Source organism: Odocoileus virginianus, chromosome 16 (genome assembly GCF_023699985.2).
Source record: "Odocoileus virginianus isolate 20LAN1187 ecotype Illinois chromosome 16, Ovbor_1.2, whole genome shotgun sequence".
Classification (NCBI taxonomy): Eukaryota; Metazoa; Chordata; class Mammalia; order Artiodactyla; family Cervidae; genus Odocoileus; species Odocoileus virginianus.
The window spans coordinates 2473729-2489235 of NC_069689.1; the positions used below are offsets into that span (position 1 = coordinate 2473729).

The 15507-nt window shown below is 45.5% G+C and overlaps 1 long non-coding RNA gene across 1 annotated transcript; it reads right to left on the bottom strand.

The window, feature by feature from the left end:
- Positions 1-218: 218 nt before the first annotated feature.
- Positions 219-14954, bottom strand: LOC139038654 (uncharacterized). Its single transcript, XR_011491678.1, has 2 exons — positions 14723-14954; positions 219-3841 (listed from the first exon to the last, which is right to left on the bottom strand). It is a non-coding gene; the product is annotated as an uncharacterized lncRNA (long non-coding RNA).
- Between the last annotated feature and the right edge of the window lie 553 nt (positions 14955-15507).

A 15507-nucleotide genomic window follows, 5' to 3' on the forward strand; every position in this document is an offset into this window, starting at 1 on the left:
ATATCAAGGAATCACTGAGGAATTTTTAAAATTTGATACACTGTGTCCAGGAATTCCATGCTACCCCAAGGAAATAACAAGAAACATGGGAAACAATTTTTATGTACAAAGATGTTTGTAAAAGTATTATGTATCATAAGGGGAAAAAAATCCCCCAATCTACATGTCTAAGCCTAATTAAATTATGGTGTTGATTTGCTGAAAATATGCTGCAGCCATTGAAAATATAAAGAGTTTAATAATTACATGGAGAAAACATTTATGACTAACGCCAAATGAAAATAGCAGGTTATAAAATTATACAGCTTGAGCTCAACCATGCAAACTTGCTCTGCAATTAAAATGAGAATAAAGAAAGTTCGAGCTTTCCGCAGCTCCACTTCTTCCGTGTCCCCTACCCCGTGCAGACTCTCACAGCACCTCCCACTCTGGTGGTGTCTTCTTGCTTTGTCTCTCTCCCCACTGGACCATGAGGGTTTCAGACAGGGAGCAGTTGGTATTCTTCCTCCCTGATGGAGCAGCAGGCAGACAGAATCCATTGCTGAGCAGACACTCAATCCACCTCTGAGGAATGAATGAGCAAGTGAAGAAAAGGAAGGGGTGGGAAGGCTGGCCCAGGCCCCAAGCTGCTTACTTCCTCAGAATCAGTCTCCTGACTGGCACAGCCTTAGACTTGCCTTCTCCTGTCCTGGCTCCAAAAGCCTTTGACAGCTTTGTCACCTGAGAAACAGGGCGGAATTTCCCCTGAGCAGCTCAGGATGTCCAGGAGGGAGCATCCCTATGACCCTGGGCCAGGGAGTTGGAGACATGCCTGAGCTGCCTCTGGCACCTTATACACACCAGTCCCTCCAGTCCTCACAGGTGAGCCATATTAGAGTTGAAAACTCCCATTAATATTTACGAGTTTCCCTGGTGGCTGAGGCCGTAAATAATCTGCCTATAATGCAGGAGACCTGGGTTCCATCCCTGATTCGGAAAGATTTCTTGGAGAAGGGAATGGCAATCCACTCTAGTATTCTTGCCTGGAGAATCCCATGGACAGAGGAGCCTGGTGGGCTACAGTCCACGGGGCCACAAAGAGTTGGACACATCTGAGCAACTAACACACACACATTAACATTTACAGAAACTGAGACTTAGGGTCATAATTTGCTCCAGCTCTTACAGGAGTAAGTGACACAGCTGGGCTTCAACCTCTAAAACCCACCCCTGGACTATAAAAATGACCTCGGCCTGTCCCTTCTCCAGCGTGAGCCTCGGCTTCCCCTCTGGACAGTGAGGCTGCTGACTCCCAGGGCTCAGCTGTCCCTTTCCACTCAGATAGCCTGTGATGATAGAATGCCCCGACTCAAACTCCACTTTCCTTTACACACACCACCCCCTTGAAAGCTACTGGAGGCAGCCTGGAGCCTTGAGGACCATGGGACTGCAAATGAGCCAAGTGACGCCATGCCCACAGACCCTTCACAGATAGCCTGAGGCTGGAGAACAGTTCATGCCTGCCCCCACCTCCCTGGATACTGGCAGAACGTTCTGGAGCATTGGAGCATCACACGCAGCCTCAAAAAGACATGTGTATCAGGTTGCTGGCCATTTCCCCTGCTGAAACTCCTGGGCTGGCATCTGAGGGTCCTGAGAGTGTCCTCCTACTGTCTTTGGACAACTCAGGTCTCATGGCCAAAGGGCTCCAAGAAACATAGTCATCTCCCTCCACTGTTAACACACACCCTGCCTATGGGAGAGACCAGCGTAGTAACAGCCACACCTGCACAGTCTCCCACCCACTCCAGCCCAGCAAGGTGCCCAGGACAGGATGGTAGTCCCACCTTACAGGTGGGCACCCTGAGGCCCAGAGAAAGACATAGTTCTCTTCGAGTCACACTAGTAAGTGGCAGAACTGAGATTAGTCTCTAGCCTCTCAAGCCGGTGTTTTTAGTGCTTTCCCACCAGAGCCTGTGTTTGTCCCACTCAAGTGGTACACATTTATTAACCCTTGCCACAGGCAGGGAGAAGGCAATGGCACCCCACTCCAGTGTTCTTGCCTGGAGAATCCCAGGGACGGGGGAGCCTGGTGGGCTGCAGTCTATGGGGTCGCACAGGGTCGGACACGACTGAAGTGACTTAGCAGCAGCAGCAGTCACAGGCAGGACACTGCGGGACTGCAAAATAGGCAAGACACAGCCCCTGCCCTTGAAGGGTTTGCAGTTGAGTGCAGCAGGGGAAGAAGCAAGGGTGAGGTGTCAGAGATGTGGCCTGAGAAGCTGCCCGGAATGGTGGGTGCAGAGCGAGATGCCTGGAATACCTTTTGAACAAAAGGTGGATGGATGGAACGAATGAACTGCCTTATTAACAATGGAGAGGGGAGGCAGGGATGGAAGAAATTGCCTGAGCCAATGTGTGGCACACACAGTTTGACACACATGCAGGATACACATCTGAAAGAAAGCAGAAACAAAGCTCGAAATAGTTCAAGAAGACCACATTTTGAACCACTGTAAATGCCAGGCCCAGAAGTTTCAAAGATCCTCTGTAGATAAGGGTTGCCGTTACAAAAATGTTTTTGGACCTTCGTTTGGCAGCAAGACATGAATGATCAGGCTAACGATGGCAACCCTGGGGGATAGGGGTGAGGGGTGAGGCTGGAGGCAGAGGGGCAGGGGAGGACTCCAGAGACACACGAGAAGGCTGGCCCCGGTCCGGGATGGGATGGATGTGGGAGAAAGGTGTATGGGTCTGGCTCCTGACACTGCCTTTCTCTGCTCCTAACAGCTGGGGTTCCCTGCTGGCCAGCCTCAGCTTCACCCCATCCCAGGGGTCAGTCCTGACTCAGGAAAGGAGGACAAGAAGGCATCCAGCCACAGGTATCATCAGCTCTGGCTGGTCGTCAGTTTCATATCTGGATGAAGCACAATAACACATAGTGGGCACTCAATCCATGACTGTAAGCCAAGACCTTGAGCTGCACTTTCCAGATAAATGTTACTCTGGATGTGGGACTGCCTTGCCCACAGCCTGCCAGAGCTGGAGTCATGGCCCTGAATCCCAGCTCAAGCTGCCTATAGCCCCAACGCTAGGGGCCATCTGCCTGCCCATCCCTAACACCCCTTAGATTGGGATAGTAGAAAGAGGGAGGAAGATTTGAAGCCAGACAAACTGGGACGTGAGTTTAGCTCTGTGTTCTTGAAAAGTTACTCAACCTCTCTGAGCTTCGTTTTCCTTATTTATAGGAATCAGCCAACAATACTCATGTAACAAGATGTTAAAGACAGGGCTTTTCTGCTCCCACAGAGTTTTGACTGATGTCCAAAGGTGACAAGAAGAGACTTTAGGTGCACTGGGAAGACCCAGAGGGATCGGGTGGAGAGGGAGGTGGGAGGGGGGACTGGGATGGGGAGTACATGTAAATCCATGGCTAATTCATTTCAATGTATAACAAAAACTACTGTAATGATGTAAAGTAATTAGCCTCCAACTAATAAAAATTTAAAAAAAAAAAAAAGAAGAGACTTTAGGGAACTACTTGTGCTTGCAGGACCTGCCAAAAGGGGGCTCCAAATAGATCCTGCATGGCTGCCCAACACCCGCCTTCAGCTACATATAGAGGTGAGGGCAGAGAGAAGACTGATGAAGACGATTCTGAAGAGAGTTTAGGGGAACGCTGATGTTTCTTTTCCTCTTCCCTCCTGCAGGCTCCAAAAAACGGCCTTAAGGCTTGATCGAAAGATCTCTCTCTCTGGAGAAATTCTCATCTCTGCTTTCCTTGAGGTCGGCTGTGTTCCCAGGCACACTTTCCATGCGGCCACTCATGGCTGTTCAAGGCTTACACCCTCCTTTTAATATCCTCAAACAAAAAAAGAGACAGCGTCTTATTCAATAGTCCAGTCAAAGCTCCAGCCTGACTTTCCTTTGCCTGATTGGGGTCATGTGCCCATCTATGAACCAATCACTGTGACCAGTGTGGGATGTGCTGCCCTGATTGGCTGGATCTGGGTCACACGTCCTCTCCCAGAGCCTTGTGGCTCAAGAGTAGAGGAGGGAACCCCGAGGGCTGTAGGAGAAGAGGGAAAGGGATGCTGGGCAGGGGGAGACCTCCATAATCCCTGCTTCAGCCTGTGTGCCTCCTTCCCTGATCAGCATGTCTCCCTCCTCCCCATTTTTCTCTGTCTCAGCACCTTCCCAATTTCCCTCATTGTCCATATTGCTATTTAGAATTATATATTTGCTTCCTTGAGCTTCCCAGGTGACTCAGCGGTAAAGAATCTGCCTGCCAATGTAGGAGACGGCAGAGACACAGGTTCAATCCCTGGATCGGGAAGATCCCCTGGAGGAGGAGATGGCAACCCACTCCAGTATTCTTGCCTGGGAAATCCCATGGACAGAGAAGCCTGGCAGGCTACAGTCAATGGGGTTGCAAAGAGTCGGACATAACTCTGCACACACGCATAAATATACTGTTTGTCTCTGCTCGCCGATATCAGCTCCAGACCATTGGGACAACACAGCTCTTGCTGCAACTAGCCCAGTGCCTGACATATAAGAGATGCTCAGAGAATAGTTGTGGCATGAAAGGGTGTTACCCTCATAGTGAGTGCGCTTTCTCCAGGCAGGGACCATGCTCCAGCCCACTCCATGGGCTTCTACTCGCCTCCCCACTCTCCCACTCCCAATCTCACTGGCCTTGCCCCGGGCTCTCCTTAACTGAGAGTCATGTCCATGGGACAAAGGTCCAGAGGGCAAAGAGAAGTCCTCCACACTCCTTCCACTGTTCACTGTGTGTCTGTCTTTCACAAGAGTTGTGGCTGTGTCTTTCTGGAGAAGGCCATCCTCAGGTCCTACCAGGGAAGGTCCATGCTCTCCTGCTAGGAGGTAAGGAGGCAGGAAACAGAAGTGCAGGGCCAGGCAGTGTGGAGGGAGGGTTCAGCGCATTTTGGAGGGTCTCCTGGAGCAAGGAGGAGCAGGTGGTGCTACCGGAGCAAGGCAGGAGGGAGCCCAGGTACACGCCCAAAGGAGTTGCCATGTTTCTGCCTGATCCAGTTTCCTTTCATTCTCCCCAAACCTTTATCTGCAGGGTCTTTACCATCCATGTGAGGCACCACTGAACTCACTTGGGAGCTGCCCTTGGTTCTTGCTCAGAATCTCTGATGTTGGGGGAACAGCGCCCCCTGAAGGCTGGCAGTGTGGGGCAGTGGAAATCAGCAAGAGCCCCCTCGGCCCCATCTCATGGCTAGAAGAGCTTCATGCCACAGTCAATCGGAGTGTTTCTGAATTTTTTTTAGTGTGAGAAGCCTGAACCTCTTGACTTCAGTCCAACAGTTAGTAAAGCTGCCCCCCCCCCTCAAAGGATCGCCTGGGGGCAGGGGCAGGTGCGAGGGAGTCGCCTGACCCCAGGGTGTCCCTGCTCACGTCTTCTGACTGTGGAGACCTGGCCCCAGACACTTCCCAACCTTGGGGTGAGGGCTGGCTGTCCCCCTATCTTGAGCTGTGTAGGCGGGGCCAACTCGGCATTCAGGACTTGCCAGCAAATTCTTTGGTGATGCTGGGCTTCTCAACTGGACCCCGCAATGTTGTCTCCCAGAGCAGAGAGGGGGAGAATGGCTGCTCCTCAACTCTGACATTCCTACCCAATCCTGCAGTTTTCGGAGTTCAGCCTGGTGCTGCAGGGAGGATGGGAGGCGTCGTGACTCTTCAGACTTCCAAAACGTCTCCTCCAGGCGCAGGGAAGGGGTTTTGGCACTTGTGTGCTTGTAGGTTTCCAGACTAAAACCTCCATCTCAGTCCTATGACCCAGAAATTCTGTTCCTGTGCCCGTGATGGAGAAGGGAGGGGCAGCCTGAGAGTCCTCCAGCGGGGGCGTGAATGAGGAACACGTGGCCGGTGCACTGCAGGCAGACTCAGCAACGTGGATCTTAAAATCAAAGCGTTCAGTGAAAAAAGTAGGAAAGCAGATGAGGTTTTATAACAGAATACCATTTCCGTACATTCATAATACAAGTATAGGTGCATGCTTATTTTTAGCATTGTACTATTGCCTCTGGTATTAATAAAATGAACAGGACTATCTGCTATCAATGTGTAAAAGATTTCAAAGACTCTGCTTATTTTTAGGATACTAGGGGAACATTTTTCAACCAAAATTTGGATGCTCACTTTGTAGACCAGCATGATCATATAACAACAGTTCTCCTATGTTAAATTATTTTTATTTTGCAATTTTCCATACTTCTTACAGTTGAAAGGTATTTCAGTGGTTGCTCTCAATAATTTTGTACTAGTTCAAATGTACCAAAATTCTATCAGTTGAGTTTGGAATAGTATACCTAAGTGGAAATGTGAATTCATGTGTTATTCACAATATATTTTTATCCCTCAAAGTATTTTTCATTTTCACGTTGCCCAGGCCCTGAATTTGGAATGATATGCTTATTCAACATTTGGATTAAAGTCCTGATAATGTATTAATGCTTCTAAGTTTTCCCTTACACTTAAGAAAAATTATTTTCTGAGTTAAAAAAATATATGCACACAAAACACATGCAAGAACACATGCAAATACAGATATGCATTAAGCACATTAGAGTGCTTACCTATAGTGGATAGGAGAACAGGAGGGAACTATGGGATAAGTGCCTTAGACAGCAAGGAGATCAAACCAGTCAGTCCTAAAGGAAATCAACTCTGAATATTCACTGAAGGACTGATGCTGAAGCTGAAGCCCAAAACTTTGGCCACCTGATGTGAAGAGCCAACTCATTGGGAAAGACTGTGAGGCTGGGAAAGATTGAGGGCAGAAGAAGAGGGTGACAGAGGATGAGATGGTTGGATGGCATCACTGACTCAATGGACATGAGTTTGAGCAAGCTCTGGGAGATGGTGAAGGACAAGGAAGCCTGGTGTGCTGTGGTCCATGGGGTCTCAAGGAGTTGGGCACAACAGCTGGACAACAACAGTGGGATAAGAGGAAATTCATTAATTCAAAATGAAGCAAGAGGCCTCACCCAAAGATGATGATGATGAGGCCAAGTAGCTCAATCTCCCTGCCCACAGCTAAGGGCAAAACTGATGAAAAACCCTGCAAGCTCCAGTCTCCAAGCCCAAAGTCACATCCATCTGCTCCAGCTCTGGGGCCAAGGTCTTCCAAGAGTTTCAGTCAACAGCACAGTGTCATTTGGTTTATCACCCACCCATCCAGAAAATTCCTAGAAACTTGTGGTCAAGGTTCGAGAAATTGCACCCTAAAAAAGACTATGAGACTGAGAAATGTGCCCCCTAGAGGCCAGAAGAGTGGTCAGAGGTCTATTTGAGTTGAACCAAAACTTCAAGAGAACAGAGGCTGGGCAATCTGTCCTGGCCTACCTCTACGGCCTTGGTTGCCTAACAGCTCAGTGCTCAGGCTGCTGTGACTATGAGGGCAGGGCCCTGGCAGCGCACTGGCCAACTAGGAGCCTGCTGGGCTTTTTGTCCTTACATCCAGCTCCAAAATCAGCCAGGATTCCAAGGACACCAACCTCAAAAGCACTGCCTTTCTTACAGACCCCTGAAAAACTACTGACCTTTGATGTCTGTGATCTATTCTGTACCACATATAGGAGCCCTCAGCACAATTATAGAGAAGACAAACTTGGGTGGAAGTCGGTACCATTCCTCAAGCCCTGTGCTCATTCTTCACCCTTCCATACAGGGCCAGGAACTCTCTGGCTGCACGGGTCCATCCTGTGAAAAGAACTGATGCACTTGTTCTCCCTAAGGTGTAAGGGAGTGAAAAGTTTCCCTTCCTAGAACAAGTTGCATGATGCTTTAAGAGCCTGGTGTGCACTGTGAAAGGAAAATTAAAATGGAGTCAGTATTGCTAAGAGAGCTCTCTAAAATGGAGCTGGGAGGCACGGAGTGGGTGTGATATATGCTCACCTCAGCCCACATGGAATCTGAACTTTGACCCGTTATTGTCTCAACTCGTGCATCCAGAGTATCTGCCCAGTGTTCCAGACAGTCAAGATACCATTTGGACCCTTACCCTAAATAACTTGTGACAGCCTTTTCCTCAAGGAGAAATATTTCCTTTCCTGTGTCAGAGGCCATCATAATTCCTTCCAGACCATTTCAACAACCTGTGGTATTTGCCTTTATGAAATCCTGACTCTTTTTCTTCCCTGGAACCCTCTTTCCATTCTACTCAAATCTGTGTCTCTCAAATTGCAATTCTTTTATTTAAAAAAAATTTATTTATTTGTCTGTGCCAGGTCTTATTTGCGGCACACAGGATCTTAGATCTTTATTGTGGCATGCAAGATCTTTTTTTCTTTCTTTTATTTAAGTTGCAAATGTGAGCTCTAGTACCCTGACTAGGGATCAAACCCAGGCCCCCTGCCTTGAGAACAGAGTCTTAGCCACTGGACTACCAGGGAAGTTCCTCAAATTGAAGTTCTTCAGACCCACACAAATTTCTTTGTTCTTTGAAGGCTGGATACTGATTAGTGTTTGACAGCAATGCCACTAATGCCAAAGGAACAAAGTACTGAGGGTGGAGTTTTAGGCAGCTGAGAAGCAAAGATTGTTCAAATGAGGCCGAGAGACCCTGGCCAGTCATACCAGTAAATCTTGGGGGGCAACGTCCCCTGATGTTTGTTTGGTTTTGGAAAGCATGCCAGTTTCATTTTGGAGGCACAATATGAATTCAATTTCAATAAGGGCTGTGACTTTTTTTAGAGGGTAACATATATATAATTGATCTTATACTTTCCCCTCAAATTGAACCAAAATGATTGTGTTATTTATAATGTTACTCCAAACAGTCAGATTTTAAATCCTTAAAGGGTAAATCAGGCCCTTTAAGATGCCTTCCAGGGAACTCCTTGGTGGTTCAGTGGTTAGGACTCACTGCTGGGGCCTGGGTGTGATCCCTGGTCAGGGAACTAAGATCCCACAAGTCATCTTGCTGTGGAGTTAGGGCTGGGGGCCAGAAATATTATCCTTTTTCCATCATCTCTTAGATTAAAGGCACGCATTTAATTTTGGATTTTGGAAACACCAGGGGCCTCAATTTTGCTTCATCTGAGATAAAATTCCCATCCTCCCACCAGCAGTTGCTGGCATCACCCTGAGGACCCATTGACCCTGAGCCCCCCATGGCCCTCCCTCAACCATATGGACACATAATCACACAGAGCTGTGTATATCTTCTAGAACAAATTTCAGGTCCCCAAGACTCTGGAGTAGCATGCCCACAAGGCCCCTAAACTTGTAAGGGTCTCTTCCTCACAACTCTGTCCCTCTAAGGGTAAACTGAACTATTAGTGTGTGCAGCCATAGGCCCAGAGGATGGCCAAGGGGCAGCTTTGGCAGAGGGTATGGATGGAGCTTGGATATGTGAGCTGGGATGTCCACACACATGTACACAAGGTTCCTTGCAATGTGGGACAAAGCTGGGGGTGGGGGGTAAGAAAAAGGGAGCCCTTTTCAAGGTTCCATGTTCCAGCACAGAGTTCAGGATTGTTATTTTTATTTTTTGGCTGCTCTGGGTCTTAGTTGTGGCAGACAGATCTAGTTCCCTGACTATGGATCGAACCTAGGCCTCCTGCATTGGGAGTGGGGAGTCTTAACCACTGGACCACCAGAGAAGTCCCAGAGTTCAAGAGTTTTTAACTCACACCTGGTTTTCCAGGCCTGTAAGAAAACACATTTGTCAGGGTAACAGGATAAAATATGTTTTACTTAGTAATTTGTTAGCTTGATTTATAACTCTTATTAATTAGATGTCCCATGGCCCGTGGCCTCCATTGGTACTCTTACCTTGGGCCATGCAAATACCGGGGGGCAGGCCTAACCAGGACTTCTTTTGTGAGGCTAATGTACGATCACCCACTCTCTTGTTCTACAAGGCAGGGAAGTAGAGAAGGAGAGGCAAAGGGGACTTATAGGGTAGAGAAAAACTCATGCCCCGAAATGTCCCCTCCAGTCCCTCTTCCACAGGCTGCTGCAGGGATCCTTGCATTTCTTCAGTGCTTTATATTTTTAAACATTTGATTGTGAAAAATCTCAAGCATTTCCAAAAGTAAACTAGAAGAATGAATTATCATGTCCCTATCACACACCTGCAAGGATTATCAACTCGTAGCTAAACATATTCCTTCTTTACTCCCACCCACATCCTGCCCCTCCTCTACTATTTTGAAGCAAATCTCAGATACATCATTTCATAATAACTATTTCTGTATATATTTCTAAAAGATAAGGACTCAGGAAAAAAACGCAACCACAATAACATCACACTTAAAAACAATAATAATTTTAATATCAAATATCCAACCAGTGTTCAAACTTGTTTTAACATTGTTTTAAATGTCACAAAATTTTTATCTCATTTTTTCAGTTGATACTTGATATAAATAAGTCCTGCACATTGTAATTAGTAATATGTCTTTTAAGTTTCTTTTAAATATCAGTTTCCTCCTCACTTTTTTCTGCAATTTATTGGTTTAAGAAACTAGATCATTTATCCTATAGTGGTTTCCACAACATAGATTTTACTGATTGCATCTCCATGGTGTCTTTTAATATTTTCTTAGCTCCCTTTTGTTTCCTATAATTGCTACTTGAATCTAGCTTTAGATTAAATTTTTGGCAAGAATACTTCACAGAAGCCATGCAATATCTGATTGTCTTTATTTATGATGTTGGCAGATGTTGCTAACCCAGTGTCACTAACCATTAATTAATTGGGAGTTGCCAAATGGTGACATTCCAATTCTATCATTCCTTTTTCATTTAGGAACTGAATTACTTCTGTAAAGAGAAACTTCCTAGACTTCCCTGGTAGTACAGTGGATAAGAATCTGCCTACCAATGCAGGGAATACGGGTTTGATCCCTGGTCTGGGAAGATTCCACATGCCACAGAGCCACTACTGAAGCCCACCCACCAAAAGGCCATGCTCTGCAACAGGAGAAACCACAGCAATGAGAAGCCCGCACACCGCAATGAAGAGTAGCTCCCACTAGAAAAAGCTTACGCACAGCAACGAAGACTCAGCGCCACCAAAAATATATAAATAAATAATATTAAAAAAGGAAAACTTCCTCTCATCTATTATTTCATCATGCAGTAGTGCAGTTTGTGTAGGAAGGACAGATAAATGCTCAAAGTTAATTTTACATCTTTGTTGATTTTCAAAATAATGAATTTGCTAGTAAGCATACTGCAAAGGTGACCGATTAGATTTGTTTCAATATCATTATGAACTCTTGGAATTGAACCTATTTGATGTATTCAATCCATTGCAGTTTTACCTTTATTGATGCTAAAAGTGTCCATCTTTGGCCAAAAGGAGCCTCTTCAAGTTGACTCCTGAGTCATGAGGATAACCCTTACACTCTCCTAGGAGTCTCTGAGGGCTTCCTTCCCATCTGCTATGACCAACTAATCATGACTATTTCCTGTCCCAGCCCTGAAATCAACCATTTCTTCATGGAGCCCTAATGTTTCATTGGGAAATGAAATTTTAAGACTACATTCTGGGCACACTGGGGGTGCTTGCTGATACTGGATTATTATTCCTAGGTCTTTTCAGAGGTCAGAGCTAGAGAACATGTTTTCTGTTAGTCTTAAAGATAAAACATGTAAGTTCATACTGATACTTTCAACTCAAATTCAGCACTATGGGGTTTTTGTATAACTTCTTATTTCTTCCACCTTCATCTCCTTTCTTCAATGCCAAGAGTCCTATTCCTCAAAGACACCACACAATATAGAATTTTACATAATCTCTCATTGGCTTCATCTCACATTGCACTCACAACAGTCTCAGAACACCAGTACCAATTCTCCCACCTGATGCCAAAAGCTCAGCTTCTCTGTACATTACTGCCAAATCAAACCTCAGACACAGTGTTTTTGGTGAAGAAGAAAAGGATAGCTTTATTGTTTTGCTAGACAAAGGGGGCCAGAGCAGGCTTAGTTCAGTTCAGTTAGTTCCGTCGCTCAGTAATGTCTGATTCTCTGTGACCCCATGGACTGTAGCATGCCAGGCTTCCCTGTTCATTACCAACTCCCAGAGCTTACTCAAACTCCTGTCCATTGAGTCAGTGATGCCATCCAACCATCTCCTCTTCTGTCGTCCCCTTCTCCTCCTGCCCCCAGTCCCTCCCAGCATCAGGGTCTTTTCCAATGACTCAGCTGTTCACATGAGGTGGCCAAAGTACTGGAGTTTCAGCTTCAGCATCAGTCCTTCCAATGAACACCCAGGACTGATCTCCTTTAGGATGGACTGGTTGGATCTCCTTGCAGTCCAAGGGACTCTCAAGAGTCTTCTCCAACACCACAGGTCAAAAGCATCAATTTTTCAGCGCTCAGCTTTCTTTATGGTCCAACTCTCACATCTGTACATGACTACTGGAAAAATCATAGCTTTGACTAGACAGACCTTTGTTGGCAAAGTAATCTCTTCTTTTTAATATGCTGTCTAGGTTGGTCATAACTTTTCTTCCAAGGTGCAAGCGTCTTTTAATTTCATGGCTGCAGTCACCATCTGCAGTGATTTGGAGCCCCCCAAAATAAAGTCAGTCACTGTTTCCACTGTTTCCCTATTCATTTGCCATGAAGTGATGGAACGAGATGCCATGATCTTAGTTTTCTGAATGTTGAGCTTTAAGCCAACTTTTTCACTCTCCTCTTTCATGTTCTTCAAGAGGCTCTTCAGTTCCTCTTTACTTTCTGCCATAAAGGTGGTGTCATCTGCTTCTCTGAGTTTACTGATATTTCTCCTGGCAGTCTTGATTCCAGCTTGTGCTTCATTCAGCCCAGCATTTCTCAGATGTACTCTGCATATAAGTTAAATAAGCAGAGTGACAATATACAGCCTTGACATACATACATACATAGCCTTTTCCTATTTGAAACCAATCTGTTCTTCCATGTCCAGTTCTAACTGTTGCTTCCTGATCTTCATACAGATTTCTCAAGAGGCAGGTCAGATGGTCTGGTATTACCATCTCTTTCAGAATTTTCCACAGTTTATTGTGATTCACACAGTCAAAGGCTTTGGTGTAGTCAATAAAGTAGAAATAGATGTTTTTCTGGAACTCTCTTGCTTCTTTGATGATCCAGCAGATGTTGGCAATTTGATCTCTGGCTCCTCTGACTTTTCTAAATCCAGCTTGAACATCTCCAAGTTCATGATCCACGTACTATTGAAGCCTGGCTTGGAGAATTCTAAGCATTACTTTGCCAGCATGGGAGATAAGTGCAATTGTGCGGTAGTTTGAACATTCTTTGGCATTGCCTTTCTTTGGGACTGGAATGAAAACTGTCCTTTTCCAGTCCTGAGGCCACTGCTGAGTTTTCTAAATTTGCTAGCATATTGAGTGCAGCACTTTCACAGTATCATCTTTTAGGATTTGAAATAGCTCAGCTGGAATTCCATCACCTCCTCCAGCTTTGTTTGTAGTGATGCTTCCTAAGGCCCACTTGACTTCACATTCCAGGATGTCTGGCTCTAGGTGAGTGATCACATCATCATGGTCATCTGGGTCATTAAGGTCTTTTTTGTATTGTTCTTCTGTGTATTGTCACCGCTTCTTAATATCTTCTGCTTCTGTTAGGTCCATACCATTTCTGTCCTTTATTGACCCCATCTTTGCATGAAATGTTCCCTTGGTATCTCTAATTTTCTTGAAGAGATCTTGTCTTTCCCATGCTACTGTTTTCCTCTATTTCTTTGCATGGATCACTGCGGAAGCCTTTCTTATCTCTCCTTGCTGTTCTTTGGAACTCTGCATTCAAATGGGTGTATCTTTCCTTTTCTTTCTATAGATATACAGTCAAATCACTCTGTTTGGAATGGCGCCCCTGACTGCTTACCCCACTGACTGTATGTACACATATGCTCATTTGTTCCATTTTATTTCTTTACTCTTAGAAATTCTTTTTTTTTAAATTTAATTTTGTGTTTTACATAAAATGTTTACTTGGTTCCAAAGTTAAATATACAAAACAACCTTTATTCAAGTAAATTCAGCTTTTATCTCCATCCCTCCCCTGGAATGGTCTCTCAGCCCATCAGTAACCACTTCTCATTGGTTTGTCATCCCATTGTTTATTTTAAATACAAGTTGATATATCTGTATGCTTATATATTTGATCCCTGCCTTTCTTAAATAACTATTATATACACATTCCCTTTTTACTCAGAATATAAATGGATAAATTCCTCATTCCCAGCTACAGCTGCCTGATACTTTTTTATTCAACCAGCCTTTTGATAGATACATGGGCTGTTTCCAATACAAAGTCCACCAACTAATTGTTTTTTGTCTTTTGGTCTAAGGTTGCTTGCGTGCTAAGTTGCTTCAGTCGTGTCCAAGTCTTTTTGACCTTCTGGACTGTAGCCCACCAGGCTTCTCTGTCCATGGGATTCTCCAGGCAAGAGTACTGGAGTGGGTTGCCATTTCCTATTCAGAGGATCTTTCCAACCCAGGGATTGAACCTGGGTGTCTCTTATGTCTCCTGCATTGGCAGGCAGGCTCTTTACCATTAGCACTACCTGGGAAGCCTTGGTCTAAGGTTATCTGGATGCAAATCCTAGATGTTATATCATTCCACAGAGGAGTCTTTCTAAAGTACAGATGTGGTCAGAACCTTCTTCTGCTTGGGACCCATCAATAGCTACTCCTGGCTCTTAGAATAAAGTCTGAACTCCCTAGTTGAGCAGACAGTGCCCATCAGATCTTACCTTGCCCAGCTCACCAGGCCATCTGCTGCTCCCTTCTTCCCAGAACCTCTCCTGCTCATCTCCACCCAGGAGAACAGGTCCATACTTCTGTAACCAAGCAAAAAGGGCTCACGTGTGTCCACAGCACAGGAAGTCCAACTCTGACAGTAGGTGTTGGCAGCAAAGTGAGGCTTTTCTGCAGAGTGCCAAGCAAGGGAGTTGGGAGACAAGCCTCAGACCCACTTACACTTGGTCTTAGAGTTAGAGGCTTTTTAAAGCAGAAGAACAAAGAAGCTGGGGTTACTCATGGTCTTGTGACATTTCTGTGACATTTCTTAATCGTGGTTTCAGGAGTCAGGATGTCTCTGGTATACGAATTTCCGGCCAAGTGGTGCATGGCCCCAGGGTCTGTTAGCTCATCTTGCCCTGGAGGAACAACCTAAGCTTGTAGGTTATCGAGGTTACCTACAACAGCAGTTTTAGTCCTCTGACTGGCTGATTAGTGTTCAGTGAGCACAAGATTGACGTCAGAGAGGGCAAGAAAGGAAATAAAATTTTAGATAGAGAGGCCAATTAACTTTTCAGTTTCAATATCCTAACTTCATGCTGGTTACACATTCTCTATTCTCTGCTTACAAGGCTTTTAAAAAGGCTTTTCGTCCTTGTTTTATTCAGCCTGTGTAAACCAATTGCCATCAATGCATGGATCCTGGACTATGATTTTCCCATGTTTATCTCCCAACCTCGTGGCTTCTTCAGAACTGAAGCTGTGAATATCCCCAGTGCCCAGCAGAAACCCAGCAGCT